Raw genomic sequence first — 18,424 nt, forward strand, 5'->3', positions numbered from 1 at the left:
TAGGTTTGCTGAAGGTAATCATCTGTTCCCTAATTTGCAATTTGGTATCCGTAAAGGCCTTGGAGCATGTGATACCCTTCTTTCAATCTCTAATGCTGTACAGAAATCCCTTTATTGTGGTCAGGAGGTTCGTATGATTGTTATTGATTTTTGTGCTTCCTTGGACCGTTTTATTCTTGAGGCCCTTGTTTTCAAACTCAAACAGTTTGGAGGGGATGGGTCGTTTCTTAGCATTATTATTGAATTTTTAGGTAGTAGATCTCGAAGAGTTGTTGTTGATGGTCACCATAGTGAGTATAGAAATGTGATATCTGGTTTTCCACAGGGTAGTGTTCTTGGCCCATTACTTTTCATGCTATATACACATGACATGTGGCTTGACCTTGGCTTAGAAAACAAGCTTGGTGCATATGCAGGTGATGCTACTCTCTTTGCATCAATTCCTTCTCCTGAATGTAGATCTGGGTTTGCTGAATCCCCTAATAGAGATCTGGCTGAATTTAGTGCATTGGGCAAATTATGTGGTATGGAGTTGAATCCTAACAAAACTCAAAATATGTTTGTAAGTAGGTCAAGGACCGTGGCTCCTCAACATCCGGATCTCAGCATTGATAATGTTTCTTTAACTTTGTATGAATCTTATAATTTTAAATGTGTTTCTCGACAGAAAATTTACTTTTGAGAAACACGTTAGGTCTGTGTCTTCTTTAATTGCACAAAAAAATTGGCTTATTGAGAAAATCTTTCAAGATTATCGGTGATCAATCTAATTTGAAGAAGTGTTTTAATTCTTTCATTCTACCTTGTTTCGAGTATTGTTCTCCTTTCTGGTATTAACTGCTGATTCTCATCTTAATTTGTTAGACAGGAACTTACGGTCTATTAAATTTCTTATTCCTGATCTAGATATTAATCTTTGGCCCTGTCGTTTAATTAGTTCATTATGCATGTTGCATAAGATTTTTTATAATTCTGACCATCCTTTACATTCAGATCTTTCTGGACAGTTCCATCCTGTTCGTAATACAAGGCATGCAGTTAATTCTAATAGTTGGGCCTTCTCCATCATGAGGCTCAATACTGCACAGTATTCTGGAAGTTTTGTTCCAGCCGTGACCAGGTTGCGGAATGATCTTCCTAATCGGGCAGTTGAATCAATAGAACTTCAAAAGTTCAAACTTGCAGCAAATGTTTTTATGCTGGATAGACTGACATAAATCCTTTTATATTCTATATATGAATTATCTGTTTTAATGTTATTGTTTTAAAATATTTTATTTTGATTGTTCATAACTTCTTATATCGTTTATTTATTTGCTTATTTCCTTTCCTCACTGGACTTCTTTTCCCTGTTGGAGCCCTTGGGCTTATAGCCTCCGGCTTTTCCAACTAGGGTAGTATCTTAGCTAGTAATAATAATAATAATGATAATAATAATAGTAATAGTAATAATGATAATAATAGTTATTATTATTATTATTATTATTATTATTATTATTATTATTATTATTATTATTTCAGTTATTTTTACTACTGGCCATAATTTCATTATGAGTAGAACCAAACGTGTGTAATCACAAAAGCACAAAGTATATTATTTGCAAGAAAAAATTTTTGATCAAGAACGCACCTATGTCTTCCGTCGTGTCTTTGTATCAAGACTACTGCACAATGTATAACATGTAACAATAAATGGAAGCTAAATAATTACATAAAAACGATTGCAGCATTTATGCTATGATCAAGCCAAAGACTGGAATCTCTTTCCGTCCCTTGCTATAAATTCCCCTTTATTATCAGCAAGAGTTTGGAACCACATAAATCCAAGAACCGGAGATAATTCCAATGTTTCACCCCTAGCTGTTTGAAGCGGGAAACTTCGATACTGAGAAAGTAGAAAATATTGGTTAATGAAAACCCACTGATGTCTGTCACCAAGGGCAAGTGCCTCGACGGACACATCATTGATTCTTACTGCAATGTGTCGTGGTATTCCTGATGTTAATGCGCCTCGGTAATTGAGTTTTAGAAACAGATGCAAACGGCACCTGTGACCTAATTATCAGATAACGGAAATGAGAGTCAAGCAGATTAAACATGAAGGGAAATGGGAAATAAAAGGTTTTCCTCTTTCGAAGCATACTGCACATCAGAGCGCACGCACATATTTTATATATATATATATATATATATATATATATATATATATATATATATATATATATATACATATATATATATATATATATATATATATATATATATATATATACATATATATATATCTATATATATATATATTATACTGAATATATATATATATATTCATATATATATATACATATATATATATATATATATATATATATATATATATATATATATATATATATATATATGAACATATATCACAAGCACACGTGATTTCAATCAATGTAAATATCACCCACGAACGGCATTTAATACCGAATTCTATCTGGGAATATATATCCACTTGGAATTCATATATATATATATATATATATATATATATATATATATATATATATATATATATATATATATATATATATATATATCATCATCATCATCATCATCCTACGCCTATTTGAGCTTTTATTTCAGAACTTCTCCATTCATCATCTCGCACGTTACATTTCAAAGTCCTCAGCCACGTACGCCTGGGTCTTCCATCTCTTTTAGTGCCTTGTGAAGCCCCGTTGAAAGTTTGGTGAACTAATGTACAAACCATCTCCATTTGCCCCTCACCATGATCTCATCCACAAATGGCAATTGCGTAATTTCTCTCACAATTTCATTTCTAATTCTGCCCTGCCATTCCCAATATTCTTCTGAAAGCTTTGTTCTGAAATTTACAAAATATTTTGGGTATTGTTTCATTGCCATACCACGACTCGTGTCCGTACAGTAACACTGATCTCACTAAACTGATATATAGTCTGATTTTCATATGTAATTTTCCTAATTTTTTTCAACCTAGCCATTATCTGAGTTGCTTTTTTCAGTCTTTCATTAAATTCCAATTCTAAACACCCTGTATTGGATATCATAGTTACTAAGTATTTGAATGATTCCACTTCATTAATCCATTCTCCTTCCAATGATATTTCATCTTCCATTGCATATTCCGTTCTCATTATCGCTGTTTTTCTTCTATTCATCTTGAGCCATCCTCATGTGATATTTCATGCATTCTGGTAAGCAAGCTTAGCAAATCCTGTGGCCCTTTTGCTAATAAGGACAACGTCTTCAGTATACTCTTGGTCAGCTAATTTCCTGTTACCAATCCTGTCCAATCCTTTTCCACCATTTCAAACTGTTCTTTGTATTAAAAAAGCCATGAGGAGAATAAACAACATAGGTGACAACACATTCCCTAGGAGTACTCCACTGTTCACTGGAAAATTATTTGACGGGGCTCCACTTACATTAACTTTGCACTTGCTATGGTCATGAACAGGCAATCAAATTTACATATTTAATAGGAACTCCATAGTAACGCAGGACTCTCCACAAAATTGGTTGGAGCACACTATCAAAGGCTTTTTCATAATCCATAAATGCCATCAAAAGTGGATTTCTATATTCTACACATTGCTGCACATCATGTCCTAAAATGAAAATTTGATCAGTACAACTTCTAACTTTTCTAAATCCTGCTTGTTCATCTCTCAGCTTTTCATCAATCTTTCTCTCTAGTCTCTTTAGAATAAGCATACTATATTTTTATGACAACTGACATAGTGTGATACTTCTGTAATTATTGCAATCAGTAAGATCTCCTTTTTTGCCATTTTCACCAACACTCCTAGCTCCCACTCATCAGGTTTTGCCTGTTCACGCCACATTCTACTAAATAATCTCAAGCAAGAGAACTCTACCCCAAGTCAGTGAAAGACCATGGTACAGAGGTTATGGCACCACCCAAGACAATGGTTTAATTTTGGAGTGTCCTTCTCCTAGAAGAGCTGCTTACCATAACTAAAGATTCTCTTGCAGCCTATCTGTTGGTGATTGACTATACAAAGATGTATGGTAAAAAGTTTTAAAATTAAGGGTATAGCCTACAAAAAGGCCACATATATTTCTATATATGTCTTTTTCTTGTTTGATCCAAACCAATAAAGTTGAGAATTCTGAAGTGGGTAGGCTAGCTACGTATAGCCTACATTGATGATAGCAATAAAGACCATGATAATAGCAGCAATGTTAATGTAGTATTAGAGAGCAACAATACATGGATGATATAATTTTTCTCGCATTAATAGGGAAAACGTTTATAAATTGTTGTGGTAGAAAATATGATATAATTATAATTAACTTTGATCAGCCCTTGTGCTAATTGTGTCTTTCTTCGAGGTGGGGTTGCCTTTTCTTGCTCTTCTGCCTCTGCTAGCCTTTTCTGCTGCTCTTCAACAATGGCTAGAGCAGCTGCCAGGTATAGGAATCTTCTCCTCTTTGCAATGGTGTGTCTGACACTAAGCATGTCTCTTCCAAAGCCAATCCAAAAATGACCAAGGGTTGGAGAGGCCCCGTTTTTAAATGGAGTGGCCAAGTCGGCACGACACTGTCCAAAGTGCGCAAACTCGTTGTGCCAATGCGGGAAGTGCGCAAACCATGCGTGAACTCGTCGTGCCAGTTCATGTCAATGTGGACACGAACGGGCAGCATTCGTGAACTATTCGTGAACTCATCGTGAACTATGCGTGAACTAGCCGTGAACAGTGCGGGAGCCTCCCAGTTCGTGCCCCAAAATGGCATGACTTGCCACGACAAATTCGTGGCAAAAGTTCGTGCAAGTGGTAGGGCACCCTAACACATCAGAAATTCTGTTGACAATGCCAGTGGTTTTTGTCAAATATCAAGAATTGTGTTGTACAAATTTAATAAATTAATTTAGTCATGCCTTAAATAATCGCTGGTAGCCATTTATTTTAGTGTATATTAATGGCATTCCAGGAGGAAGGCTATGGTTGTGAAAGGAATAGACGAGGAAGAGATGATTTGTTGAAGAAAATTCTGGAACAAATTAAAGAGGATGAAAGTAACAGATGGATGAAAGAGACTAGGAAATGTATGAAAGATGTGGATTTGAACGGTATAGCCTTTAGGAGGATGGGAAGGAAAGAGCTTAAGGCCACGATTAGAGAAGTACAGTAGATAGTAAAAAATGGAAGGATGAGATAAAAAAAAATAGTTTAGAAATATATGTACAAGGCAAGGGTCAAGTAAGAGAAGAAATTTTTCATGACAACAAACCAGAGTCAGTTATTACGTGTAGAGTTAGGACCAACTGCATAAGATTAATTAATAGGAAAAGACACGAAGGAGGAAGTGTAGGATGTAGGCTGTGTGGAGCGTGGAGTCGAAATAGTAGACCTCACCCATTTCTTACTTTACTCTCAAGACCAAGATCTATATAGATCTTGGTCAAGACATCTGCGAAGAGAGAAGAAAAATAAAAGAATTACAACAACCATATGAAAAGGAAAAGAAGATAACAGGCAACTTTTTATTTAATGAAGAAGGAATAGAAAAAAATGTATATCAGGTGTGGAAAAAATGGAAAAGTAAATAAAGGAAGGAGAATGAAGAAGAAAAGTAACGAGGGGCTGAGGAAAAGGCAAATACACCGCCTAGAATTGTTTATCTCTTGCGAGTATTTGAATTTTTCTTGGAATTTAATCTTCGATAATTCTGAAGATAAAGGTTCGTACTTACCAAAATAATAAGACCCAGACATTATATTTCAAAGCCTAAACATTTATGTAGATGGGGCTAAGTGGATGTAAGCACAAGCTAATTATGATTGGAGAATAAAAGAGATCTGATGTGCCCTATCTGTAAAAAAAGGTCACACAACCAATTGCAACAACTATAGATGAATATCCCTTATGCCACATGCCTTCAAGGTTTATAAAAGAATACTTGAATCAAGACTAAGAGAATAAGTGGAACCCAAAATGGGTGAAGGGCAAAATGGTTTCTGACCAGGAAGAGGGACAGCTGATATGATTTTCTCCCTTAAAATGGGAATGGGATAAGAACAAATATATTGCCTGTATAGATCTCGAGAAAGCCTTTGACAGAGTACCAAGACAAAAAATCTGGGATGCACTACAAGACCCTTATTATGGTTTACCTGAAAAGCTTATACGATCAATTTACATCACCTATTGACTCGTCAGATTTGGAGTTAAAACAAATCATGGGAATGGAGATTGGTTTGAAATTCAATCAGACGTAAGACAGGGCAGTGTCCTCTCCCGACTTTTTTCATAGTGTTCTTAGTAAATGCAATCGAGAAAGAAGGGAGATTGATACTGAGGATATATTCATCGACCTTATGTATGCCGATAACTAGGCAATGGTAGCTTCTAGCGCAGAGTCAATCCAACATAATATCAAAGACAGGACCATGATTTTAACTCGGAATGGAATGAGAATCAACAAGGATTTGACAGAAAATTTGCATGTGGCACGAACACCAAGCAACGCAGATGTATCAATAAAGAACCAGACATTAAACCAATGTAGGCATTTCAAATACTTATGAGTAAAATTAAGTGACCAAAACTACTTAAGACTAGAAATAACTATCAGAATCCAGAAATTTAGCAATAATCATTATCGGCTATACCCACTAATGAAAGACCGAAATGTGAAGACCATGATATATCTCGTTATTCTAAGACAAATTTTAACTTATGGCAATGAATCCTCGACACCTAGAACTAGAAGTCAACTCCAAGCAGCAGAAATGAAAGTCTTGACACGCATTAAAGGTATAACAAAACTGAATAGGCTACATAATGCAGACATTAGATGAAAGTTGGGAGTGGAATGTATTCTTGAGTTTATTGAGAGAGGAGAACTTAGATGGTTTGGACATACCAAAAGAATGGATGAGGAACGATATCTTAGAAGGTTTTGGGATTGGAAATCAGTAGGAAGACCCGAGAGGAGATGGCTACAAAATGTTTAGAGGATTGCAAGATATTGATGAAGTAATGTCAGCAAGAACGGAGACAATTCATGAAGTAGGGTGACTGAAAGGCTTTAAGAGCCTACCTGGCACTTGATGAGGTGTAGAAGTCTTAGAGGTCAATATCTGCTTCCATTCGGCATTCAAAATATCAATATCTATACGAAAAGTATTGGGTTTTCATTAGAATGTATCTTTATAATATCTTCCGTTTAATATTTCAGTATCTAGGTCAAATTGCATTTCGACCCATAATTGAATCACCGTGAATGGTTTCACGGTGAAATTAGCGATAATGACCAAAATACTGAAACCTGGGTATAAATTTCCTAAGACTTTATTATCGATAAATTAAAAGTGCCATTCTCAAGCCCATGCTCTTAATCTTTGAACACTGACTTTGAATAACTTTGACAATTATCAAAAGAATAATTGTAACTTTTCAGCCTAATGGGTCTAAGGTAGGGAAATGAAATGTAATGGGACACTTACATTTCTGCAGTGCCCTTCACAAGTGGAAAAGTTAAAAGAATGCTTCTTTTCCATTTTCATTACACCAAAATAAAAACTCATTGCATCATGGTGAGGTAATTTTACTGTTGTAAATGGTTTATTAGTATCATTATTATTAATTCTCTATACACAATGTCCCATGTTACTGTTAATTACCTTGATATTTTTATTGATATTAGCTTCATTATTCTCCCAATTTAAACATAAAAAACTATAGGTATTAATAGATGGAAATTAAAAAAAAAAAATCACAATAGGAGAAAAGAATATTTTTAGTGTCATTTATATCACATGTAGCAACAGTCCTCTCACCCAAGTTCCCAACTAAAAGCAAAATAAGAAAAGTTCCCCTTTCCAGCAAATATTGCCAACCCAAAAGGATAATAATCTGGGAACGGAAGTCTAAAAGCACCAGGCATCTCACTGCAGTGACCAGACCTTTCGCCCAACAAACGAATGCAGTTTCGTTCGCCAAAAAGTTCCTCAGACTTATATAGAAAGATTCGAGAGGTTTTCCAAGTTAAAGGCATTAAGAAGTGAGTGGGATTCGTGTCTCAGTTCATTGCTGGTAGGTTAAAAGTCTCCATGTCTTTTCCAGCAAGCCATTCGACGAAGGTTTGAACAATGACTACACAAAGAAAATATTTTAAAAGTATACAAAATGACTGAAGAAGAGTTAGGGAAAAATACTGTGAGACCAAGCAAGAACATAGTGAGACTATATACCACTTTATAGTAGGACCACACAAAAATCTCAAAATATTGATTAGAATAGCCGGATGCATCAAAGAAGTTTGGAGATTTAGCTGACTTTCCCATACAAGAACAGTTTATCAATATATGTTCAACCAATACATGTACCATCTACCAAAAGGGAAAGAGTTTAAAACCTGCCGAATGGTGCTACCTAAGGCTTGTATGTAAGTTAAAAATAAAGACCAATAGAAGTTCAAGCACAAAGTGGCAAGTGCTCTGGTAATGGAAGAACATGATTTGTGAAAACATCATTAGAGCTAAGGGGAAGAACAATATTGAATATGAAAAGCTGGAGCTGGCACATGGAGCTAAACTACCTGATGTGTTAGAAGCATGCAAATCAGAAAAGCAGAAGAAAGGGCACTGTAACCTACTAATCATTTATTATATAGGCAAGGATGAAATTATTGTACTATAATAAGATATTGGTTACTCAACTACATTTTAGTAATTGAGAACAAAATAATTGATTTGCACTGGTTGACAGGAGTACTAAAAAGAACTGTATGCTATGGGCCCAGTTAAGACAAATTATTGTCCTATTTGTTATGCTCCAAGTGCAATGCGTCCAAAACAATAGGCCAAAAGTGATGCTGTGGAAAAAAGACGGCCGAAAGTACCAGTCACAGAAGAATGGTAAAGGGATAGATCTTGGGCTAAATTATTACATTGAAATAGTAGCAGCCATGATAGAACTCAAGTACAGTGAGTTAAATGCAGTATCAAACACCTTGCAATGATTTTAAGCAATTTGCATATAGGAGCATGACAGGTAAAAGAGAACTAGCAAAAGGATCACTGTCTTGTCAAGAGCTAAGATTGACATAAAGTACAAAACCAAGGTTGAAGAAACCTTTAAAAATAAAAGTTATTGATAATCCAGAGTTTATTAGATTTCAGAGTGAGGTGAGAGGTGAGATGAGACAGATCAGGGTAATGAAGTTATTCCATAAGTCTATTGCTGGAGGCCATCTAGAGTATAGTCAACAGTTTCTATCAGCTTTGAGCGGTTGCCAAATACATTTTCCAGAAATGTTCACAAGAGTTCTGGAATAACAAAGCACCATTAATTGAAAGACCATTAAAGTGTAACTGTAGACCTGATTGAACCTATAATTGAATTGTCAGGAATGGGCAACACTTATTCTGCAATGATGTATCCAGGGAAGTGACACTACCAAAGATAGAAACATCGCTGAAGAATTCTCAGCATGGAAGAATTACCCACTGAAATACTCGGCTACTAAGGTACCCAGTTTGCTTTTGAACTGATGAAGGAGGTGAGTAGCATAGGTAACATGAAACACCTGTTCACAACACCTTACATCGGCTGATGTAATGATTACTAGAGAGGATCATCGCTGTTTGGAGGTAAATATTGAAGCAAAGTATTTTTCACTATTTTTCCGTTTGGTTAAGTTCTGCAATCAAGCACTGGATTTTTATCATTCGAACTGTTGCATGGGAGGGCATTGAAAGGACATTCTCAGATTTTCAAGGAATTGTGGACCGTGAACTGAAGATGAGTTACCAACTATCTACCATAATTGTTGGAGTTGAAGAATTACCGAGAAGCGAATTTTCCACTATAGTCTATTTTTTATAGCGGTACATATTTGCACTTGACTCACAGGGGTGCCCTTTTAGCTCGGAAAGGTTCCTGATACCTGATTGGTCGGAAGTATTTTTGTCCGAACCCCTTCATTGTTCTCGAATGATTACCAAGTAATGTGAATCGAAACTTATTTATCAACCTATATTTCTCCATCATATATATGTTTTGTCAATAAACAATGTGAAATAATAAATATATTAAAAAGAATCGTCTTGGTAAGTCTAGATTTAATAACACAATTCGCCGAAGTCAACGACAGCAGCTGGTTTTCGGATGCACGCTTTGTAATTTTGTAATTTTTCACATATTTTAACGCAAATTGGGATAGATTACACTCAGCATAAGTTAAACATGTTATTATAAACTTTCTTTGAATCCCAGAGCTTACCAAAAACATGGAATTAATAAAACCAGATATTTGTGAAAACTTATGGGGAGGTGAAAGAACAGCCTCTAGCGGCCTGGCGGAAAAACGATCCCTTCTTGAGTTGTAGACGTAGTTTGTTTTTTTCTTTCGTAATATAGTTCGGCCTATTCCTTTCAGTTTAAATAATCTTACATTGTTTCTTTTCCTATTATTTTGCTTAGTATTTTCCCACATTCCTGTTCCTCACCGAATAACTATCTATTTTCCCCGATATCCCTTCTTTCATATAGGCCTATGTGATATCCGCACTACGATTCCTTATGTTTTGCACCTTACGTCAGTAAGTATGTAAATAATAATAACAACATAAATTTTATGCTGTGTAGCAAGTATAACCTATCCTGTAAACCTGATATTAAGCATAGTATTTTTTTATTCCCGCCTCTACACTATTTTAATGAGACTAGCACGCGCTTCCCTTCAAGCCATCACTTTCGACAGTGGATAAGAAATAAGGAATATCCCATATATGAAAGAAGGGATATCGGGGAAAATAGATAGATATTCGGTGAGGAACAGGAATGTGGGAAAATACTAAGCAAAACAATACGAAGAGAAACAATGTAAGACTATTTAAACTGAAAGGAATAGGCCGAACTATATTACGAAAGAAAAAAACAAACTGCGTCTACGAGTCAGAAGGGATCGTTTTTTCCGCCAGGCCGCTAGAGGCTGTTCTTTTACCTCCCCATAAGTTTTCACAAATATTGGGTTTTATTAATACCATGTGTTTGGTAAGTTCTGGTATTCAAAGAAAGTTTATAATAACATGTTTAACTTATGCTGAGTGTAATCTATCCCAATTTGTGTTAAAATATGTGAAAAATTACAAAATTACAAAGCGTGCATCCGAAAACCAGCTGCTGTCGTTGACTTCGGCGGATTGTATTATTAAATTTAGACTTACCAAGACGATTCTTTATAATATATTTATTCTTTCACATTGTTTATTGTCTAAACATATATCTGATGGAGAAATATAGGTTAATAAATAAGTTTTGATTCATATTACTTGGTAATCATTCGAGAACAATGAAGGTGTTCGGACAAAAATACTTCCGACCAATCAGGTAACAGTAACCTTTCCGAGCTAAAAGGGCACCCCTGTGAGTCAAGTGCAAATATGCACCGCTATAAAAAATAGAGTAAAGTGAGAGAGAGTTTGTAAGAGGCACAAGGATGTCAGGGACATCATTATAACCAGAAGTACAAGACTTGTCAGTTCAAGGTTAGACAGAAATTGAAGCAGCAGCTACTGTACATAAATAAAAGAGATTCCTTAGTGTGTCTGATTGAAGATGAAGAAGCAGATGAGGACTAGATGATTCAAGCTGAGGGATGGTAAGAATTTCCACTAAATAAAGAAAGAAGAGATTTGCCGAGCTGTTAATAATAGCAATACCTTAAGCAAGCAGCAAAGAAGCAAGAGTTGCAGTTTACTGAGAATATTCCAGGAAAGACTTAACTGTGACAATGGAGCAGCCAGTTAAAGATAGAATGTGCAGTACGTCTTAACTTTTTTAAGAATTATAACAATATGAACTTAGGCATACTGCACATCAGAAGTGATGCTGAAGTAAAAAGGACCATTACCAAGTTAAATTTTCTATAAGTTATCTACAGTACATATGGAAGTTTACATTGCTGGTTGATGTACATCATTGAATGACACAGTGTTCACTGGTGTGTATATATATATATATATATATATATATATATATATATATATATATATATATATATATATATATATATATATATATATATATATGAATATTAATGGTATGTAAAAAAGAATAATACCATTTTTTTTTGTGTGTGTATTAGCTATGGCTTTAATCAAAGATTTTATTTTCTGCCACGATAGTTATTACAGTACCACGTGAATTATATTATGTATATACATGATAGTTAAATGTAATATATTTTTGTATATTTGTATACATATCAGCTATGATGTCATACCTCTACAAAGTTTCATATAGGAAATTAGATCATAAAGGTATCTCTTTAACGGATTTAATGAAAAAAAAAATACTCCAACTCTTCGCAAGTTATATTTGAATAATTCAGTGACTGAAAAGTACTGTATAATTCTATATGTAGAAAAGTTCATTTGTAATATTATAACTTTACTATTAAGGAAATAAATGTTCCTTTTATATAGACGGAATTTTTGTCACTGCGTATATAAAGCCATTGAGCACTATCACTTTGGATGAAGTTAACAATATGTCTGGACACGATAACGGTATCTAAGCCCACTTAAGTTTTTTATGACAAATAAAAAAAAATCAAATTGCTTAATAAAAAGGATAAACATAAAGATGCATAATAAACTAATCTCCTTTATATGATAAAGAGCAAGGGTCTGGCTATATATATACAGTACAGTATATATATATATATATATATATATATATATATATATATATATATATATATATATATATATATGTGTGTGTGTGTGTGTGTGTGTATGTGTATGTGTATGTGTGTGTGTGTGTGCTTTCGGCCACACTGAGTTCTCCCCGTCCATCGGGTGATAGAGAGAAGGGGGGGGGGGGGGAGTGTGGTGGGTGTGTGTGTGCATATCTATCTAAATATTTTGCCGTCTTTTTGACGGGTCACCTACATTAGTAAATGAATAAATGTCATTGCGTATCTTACATTTCAATGACGACAACTCTGGTAGTGAAGGCCGTCACTTGATTTCATATTGGGAAGATAATATAGTAAAACTTTGCCGTTATAAGTAAATTTAAAAGAATCTGAGTTTAACAAAAATATTTAATGACGGTCTGCGATATTTCTTACTTGTTCTTAATTTCCGATTTTTGTAAGATATATTATCATCACAACGTCATATTTGATAATGCTTTATAAATGGATTTGATTTAGTTCGTACGAACCTTTTCCAGATATTCTGTGTAATGAATATAGCTGTGTTAAACTTGATTTTATTAGGAAAACTTTGAACCTTAATGGTAAAATGTACATTACCTTAAGACAATGTAGTTATGAAAGAAATTCATATAATTTTGTTCTATCATCAATTAAAGCAGGATATGTGTTAACCTAATGAAAGCTTCTTTCATTAGGTTGACACATACGGGACTTTGACGTCAAATAATCATAGTTTGCATTGTACATTTTTTTTTATCTTATGATGATATGATGAGTTATTAACAAAAGCGTGTCAAGAATTATAGTTGCTGTCTGAGCAAAGATCTGGCAGTAATTTGAGTCTTCAAGGCGCTTTTTTTTTTAAATCATAGATGCTGTCTGAGCAAAGATCTGGCTGTAATTCTTATGAATACATTTATAAGAGTAGTGATATAATTTTGGTACTTTTAAAATGATAGATATCCGGATTACATTACATTATTATATGTAAATTCGTACTTATGAGCTATAGAAGTATGCCTCCAAGCAAGGAAATCTGACCAGGTATGATTTAGTCTCATACGTAATGCTATTGTTCCCGCCATCTGATAGATTGCTATGGCTAATCAGACCCATCCTGGACTTTGATACCTTACCACTTGTTGGATACTTCAGATGAGTTTTTCGGGCTGCATGTGCTACAGAATCCTGTTCCAGGGGAGTGACCCCGTTGTTAACTCTTATTCTTAAGACCATACGATCGCTATAAAGGATTCCAATGTTAGTTGGTGAAATTTTGCATTTCTTTAATGATGATTATACTTTGTCTGTTTGTCTTTTCCTAGGGGTGCTACGTTTTTTATTGCTGTTTTTCAGCTATCAATATAAAATTCGTTTTGTGTCCTAATCTTCTGGGATACGCATCACATGACCAAGCCAGCATGGCTGGTATTTTGTGAGCATGTTTTCTGTGTTTGTGCATTCCGTTCGTTCTAAAATATCTCTCTCTCTCTCTCTCTCTCTCTCTCTCTCTCTCTCTCTCTCTCTCTCTCTCTCTCTCTCTCTCTCTCTCTCTCTCTCTCTCTCTCTCTCTGTGGAATCCAGTCTTTTTAGGTGATCCCCATAATTTTTTGTAAAAAGAAGATATGAACATTTTCCAGTTACTTCAGGTGGGGTCGATATAGAGTCCAAGACATTGCTCCATATAGGAAAGTTGGGATACATATAGCTTTGCATTGGTGAAGAGGGTCAACTTCCATTTAGGTTTAGTTTGTTGTATTACGACTTCTTATATATTGTAATTATCCGTAAGCTATGTGCCTGGTATAATGGAAATAAAGTGACTGTGATGGGTTGCATTTACTCCAGAATGTGGACCAAAATGGTATCAGTCTCAGCATATTGCAGCAGGTCAACTAACGTGTGGAAGTTTTTGTATGGGAGTCCAACAGTCTAACTCTGAACATGCTACCGTTAATTTCATATTCTCTTTCAGTTCTGATTTTATCTCTTAAGTTATTCCTGCAATAAAGTTATTATTGTAAAGATGAACAGTCTGATAAGTAGAGGGACCAGAACATAATCCAGCTTTAATCCCATTTCCACAATAATGAAAAGGGTTCCAAGCCCCACAATAGAGACTTTAGCTTCCATGTTGGAATGAAAGGGCTGAATTATTGCAAGAAGTTTGCGATGAACTCTGTATTTTGCAAGTATCTTCCATAGGACCTCGCAGGGTACTATGACAAAGACCTTGCTAAGTTTATTAAAAACTATTTTCATTTCTGTAATTTGCTTTCAACATTTCGCCTGTATCTGCCTCATAATAAAAATCATTTCGATGGTCCCACTTTTTTCCTAAATTCGCAATTTGTCTCCGATATACTGCAAGAACATTGTATCATACCTGCTACTGGTAGAAGGATTTTTTTCTACTTCATTATTATATATAGTAATTATGCATCCTATCTAGGAATTTGGTAATTACTCTCCTCTCATTAGGGTAAACATGATCTCGTGGTGCTGCTTTTGAGAAAGTAGCCCCTCTTCTTGAAAATTTCACCAGAAATACCACCAGGACCCCAGCTTTTGCAACCTTTATTATCATCATCATCATCATCATTATTATTATTATTATTATTATTATTATTATTATTATTATTAGCTAAGATGCAACTCTAGTTGGAAAAGCTGGATGCTATAAGCCCAAGGGCTCCAACAGGGGAATAATTCCAGTGAGGAAAGGAAATGAATAAACTATAAGCAAAATGATGAAGAATTAAAATAAAATATTTTAAGAACAGTAACAACATTGAAATAAATCTTTCGTATAATATTCTTACGAAGCTGGTCTAGTGTAAAGTAAATACAATAGTTTATATATGATTATATTAATATTTTATATGTGCATTGAAGAGATGAATAGCTAGCTCTTAAAATGAGCTCCTCTCATGTAGATATAAGTATTTTATGTAAATTATATAAGACTTTCATCTTGAATTTTATTGTATTCTTTATTCGAGTTAGTATATGAAAATTTACATTTTTAAGAATTAACTTTTTATTTCACGTATGTTTGTTATGAAGTCTTACGTAATCTATTTTAGAGTGTTGTGGGATTCATGCGAGATATGAACAAGGGCGTAGGTAATGTTCCTTTATATTTCATGAGGTATTGCATCATGTTTGAGAGAGAATGCCCAGTAACATGTGCTTTGGAAACTTCTGTACAATGTGCTTTAGAAATGTTGCGAAGGACCTAGTGATAGGATGTTATCATTTTTTTTTTTTCGGTGACAAAGGGTGGGCCGGGCTAGTGCCTGAGAGAGCCGGCTAGCGTGGCGTGAGTACAGCGTTTCGGAGAGCGATACTTGGCAACTCTTGACACCATGCTCGGCCCCCATGCTTCTAGACCTTTTTCCTGGAAGGTTCTATAAGGAGCTGAATTTCATATAAAATGTGACACCAAGGTTACAGATTCAGCTAGAGATAGAAAACTGCAGCCCTCCTTCCCCTCTCCCTGTCACTTGCAGCTCAGTGTATTGTTTCAAAAGTGTTCAGTGAAAAAATCAAAGTTTTGACGAGAAGAATATTTGTAATCGCAGTGAGTACTTGAATATTGTATTATTCAGATTTAATTTCTAGCTTTTGTATAATTTATATTACATTATCTCTTTTCTTAATCTAAGGTTTATTCATATATGATAGTTCAAGTCAAGTTAATATATAATTTTCAGATCGTAACATTTTTGTCTCAATCTAAGTTTTGTTCAGAGTTAATTTTTTCAGTGACTTATTTTGTTATGTAAATTCTTTTCAAAGTGTTGTAATTAATATAGAATATATTTATTTTTGTAAAGAGTGCATTATTCCAATCACCATTATTTAGAATCAGATTCCGCTCGTATCCTGTTAAGAACCCCAGTAAGTCATAATTAATACTTCAGAATAATTACCCAGTTCAGTTTGAGTGTACTTAAGAGACCTTTGGATATTCAGTGTTTTCTATATTGCTGTCTAGGAGTTATTTAACTGTCTCAGAATTCGTGCATTAATGTTTTAAAGTGTAACAGTTTTAATGTAAAAGCAAACAAGGGAGTTTGGAATTCGAGAGGTTGATTAACTTGCCAGTCGTATTATATATAATATTATATGTTTGGTTCACAGTCATGAGTCATAATATAATATATATTTAGTGCCCAGGCCAGGGAGCTATAATCGTATAATAATATATATAAAAATTTGAAAAATAAATAATAGGAAGAGAATAAGATAGAATAGTGTGCCCAAGTGTACCCTCAGGCAAGCGAACTGTATCCCAAGACAGTGGAATACCATGGTACAGAGACTATGATTGTATGCATTTCTGGTAGCTTATCAAGGTTCTAGATGAGTGATAAGTTAAGCAGAGTATCAATAACCGAGTCATCAATGTTGTTCCGACGATGGTTCAGTATAGCAAGGAAATGCACAGCTCAGTTATTTAGAATCTGGGTACATTCTTTAGGGATGGTAGTGCCATCAAGTGTATTCGCATGGAGTGATTGTGTTTTTCTTTGGCCCATAAATGGTTTTGATAATATTAAAAAGCCTTATAGGTTGCATAGGTCAACAAAGACTTGCGCTTCCTTAGCCTTTTCCTCGCACCAAAAGTTCTGTTGCATACAGAGACGATATTGTGCCTCCGATCACGAGTTTTTGGGCCAGTGAAGATGAGTGGGTCTTTGCAAATTTCAATCTTATCAAAGTAATCCTGACAAGACGTCAATTCTGCATCCAGTTCAGCTTCGTCTATCTTATCTGATAATCTATTAGTTAGAATCTGTTCCTGTTCAGTCAAGTCTGTTTACTTCTTTTGGTTACTCAAAAAAAAAAAAAAAAAACCTTTTCTCTGGTAATCTTTCGAATTACCTTTCGTTGTCCGACAAACACCTGTAAAATGACCATTATAAAAATACAGAAACCAAATAGATAGAGGTAAATATTGATTATAAAATAAATATCGCCTGGTAAAAGATTGAGTAGTTAGGCGAAATCCAGATCACAGCTCATTTGCCCCAAGTAATGGAACTCCACCAAAACCAGCAGTTTCAATTTATATGCTGCACGCTGGGTGCCAGAAGCTGAATATCAATACTATTAGGCACATATACACTTCATACAAAATAAACTTATTTGATTTATATATTATTTATGTAAATATATTATTAAAAATGCTGAGGGTACCTTCTTGGTATAGCCTATCAGATTGTCTTCGTCGCCTGTCTGTAATTGTGGATGTTAAAAAGAAATTATTACTTTTGAAATGAAGACATTATTAATATAAATGTTGTACATCGAAGAATATGTATATATGGTAATAATTAGAATATATAAAAATTTAAATGATAAATAAATATAAACCACCTGTTATAAGTATGGCTCTCATCATGATGAAACTTCTTTGCGGGGATATGAGCTTGCATGTAGCAGGCAAGTCCCTTAACATCCACAACTAATTACTCTATCCACAACTAATTACCTTATGAGGATTATTTGATGGTTCTTGTATGTATAATGAAGATCATAAAGATTTTTGTGTCTGCTTCCTTTTGAGAGCTGCACAGATCTGAAATATCACTACTTTCCTAAATGTCGTCTTAAAGTAAATATTTATTGTCTTTTTCACCTTGTGTAGAAAATAAGACCCAATTTGCTGATGCCTGGTGATACTGAAAGAACT

Source organism: Palaemon carinicauda, chromosome 40 (assembly GCF_036898095.1).
Source record: "Palaemon carinicauda isolate YSFRI2023 chromosome 40, ASM3689809v2, whole genome shotgun sequence".
NCBI classification, from domain to species: Eukaryota; Metazoa; Arthropoda; class Malacostraca; order Decapoda; family Palaemonidae; genus Palaemon; species Palaemon carinicauda.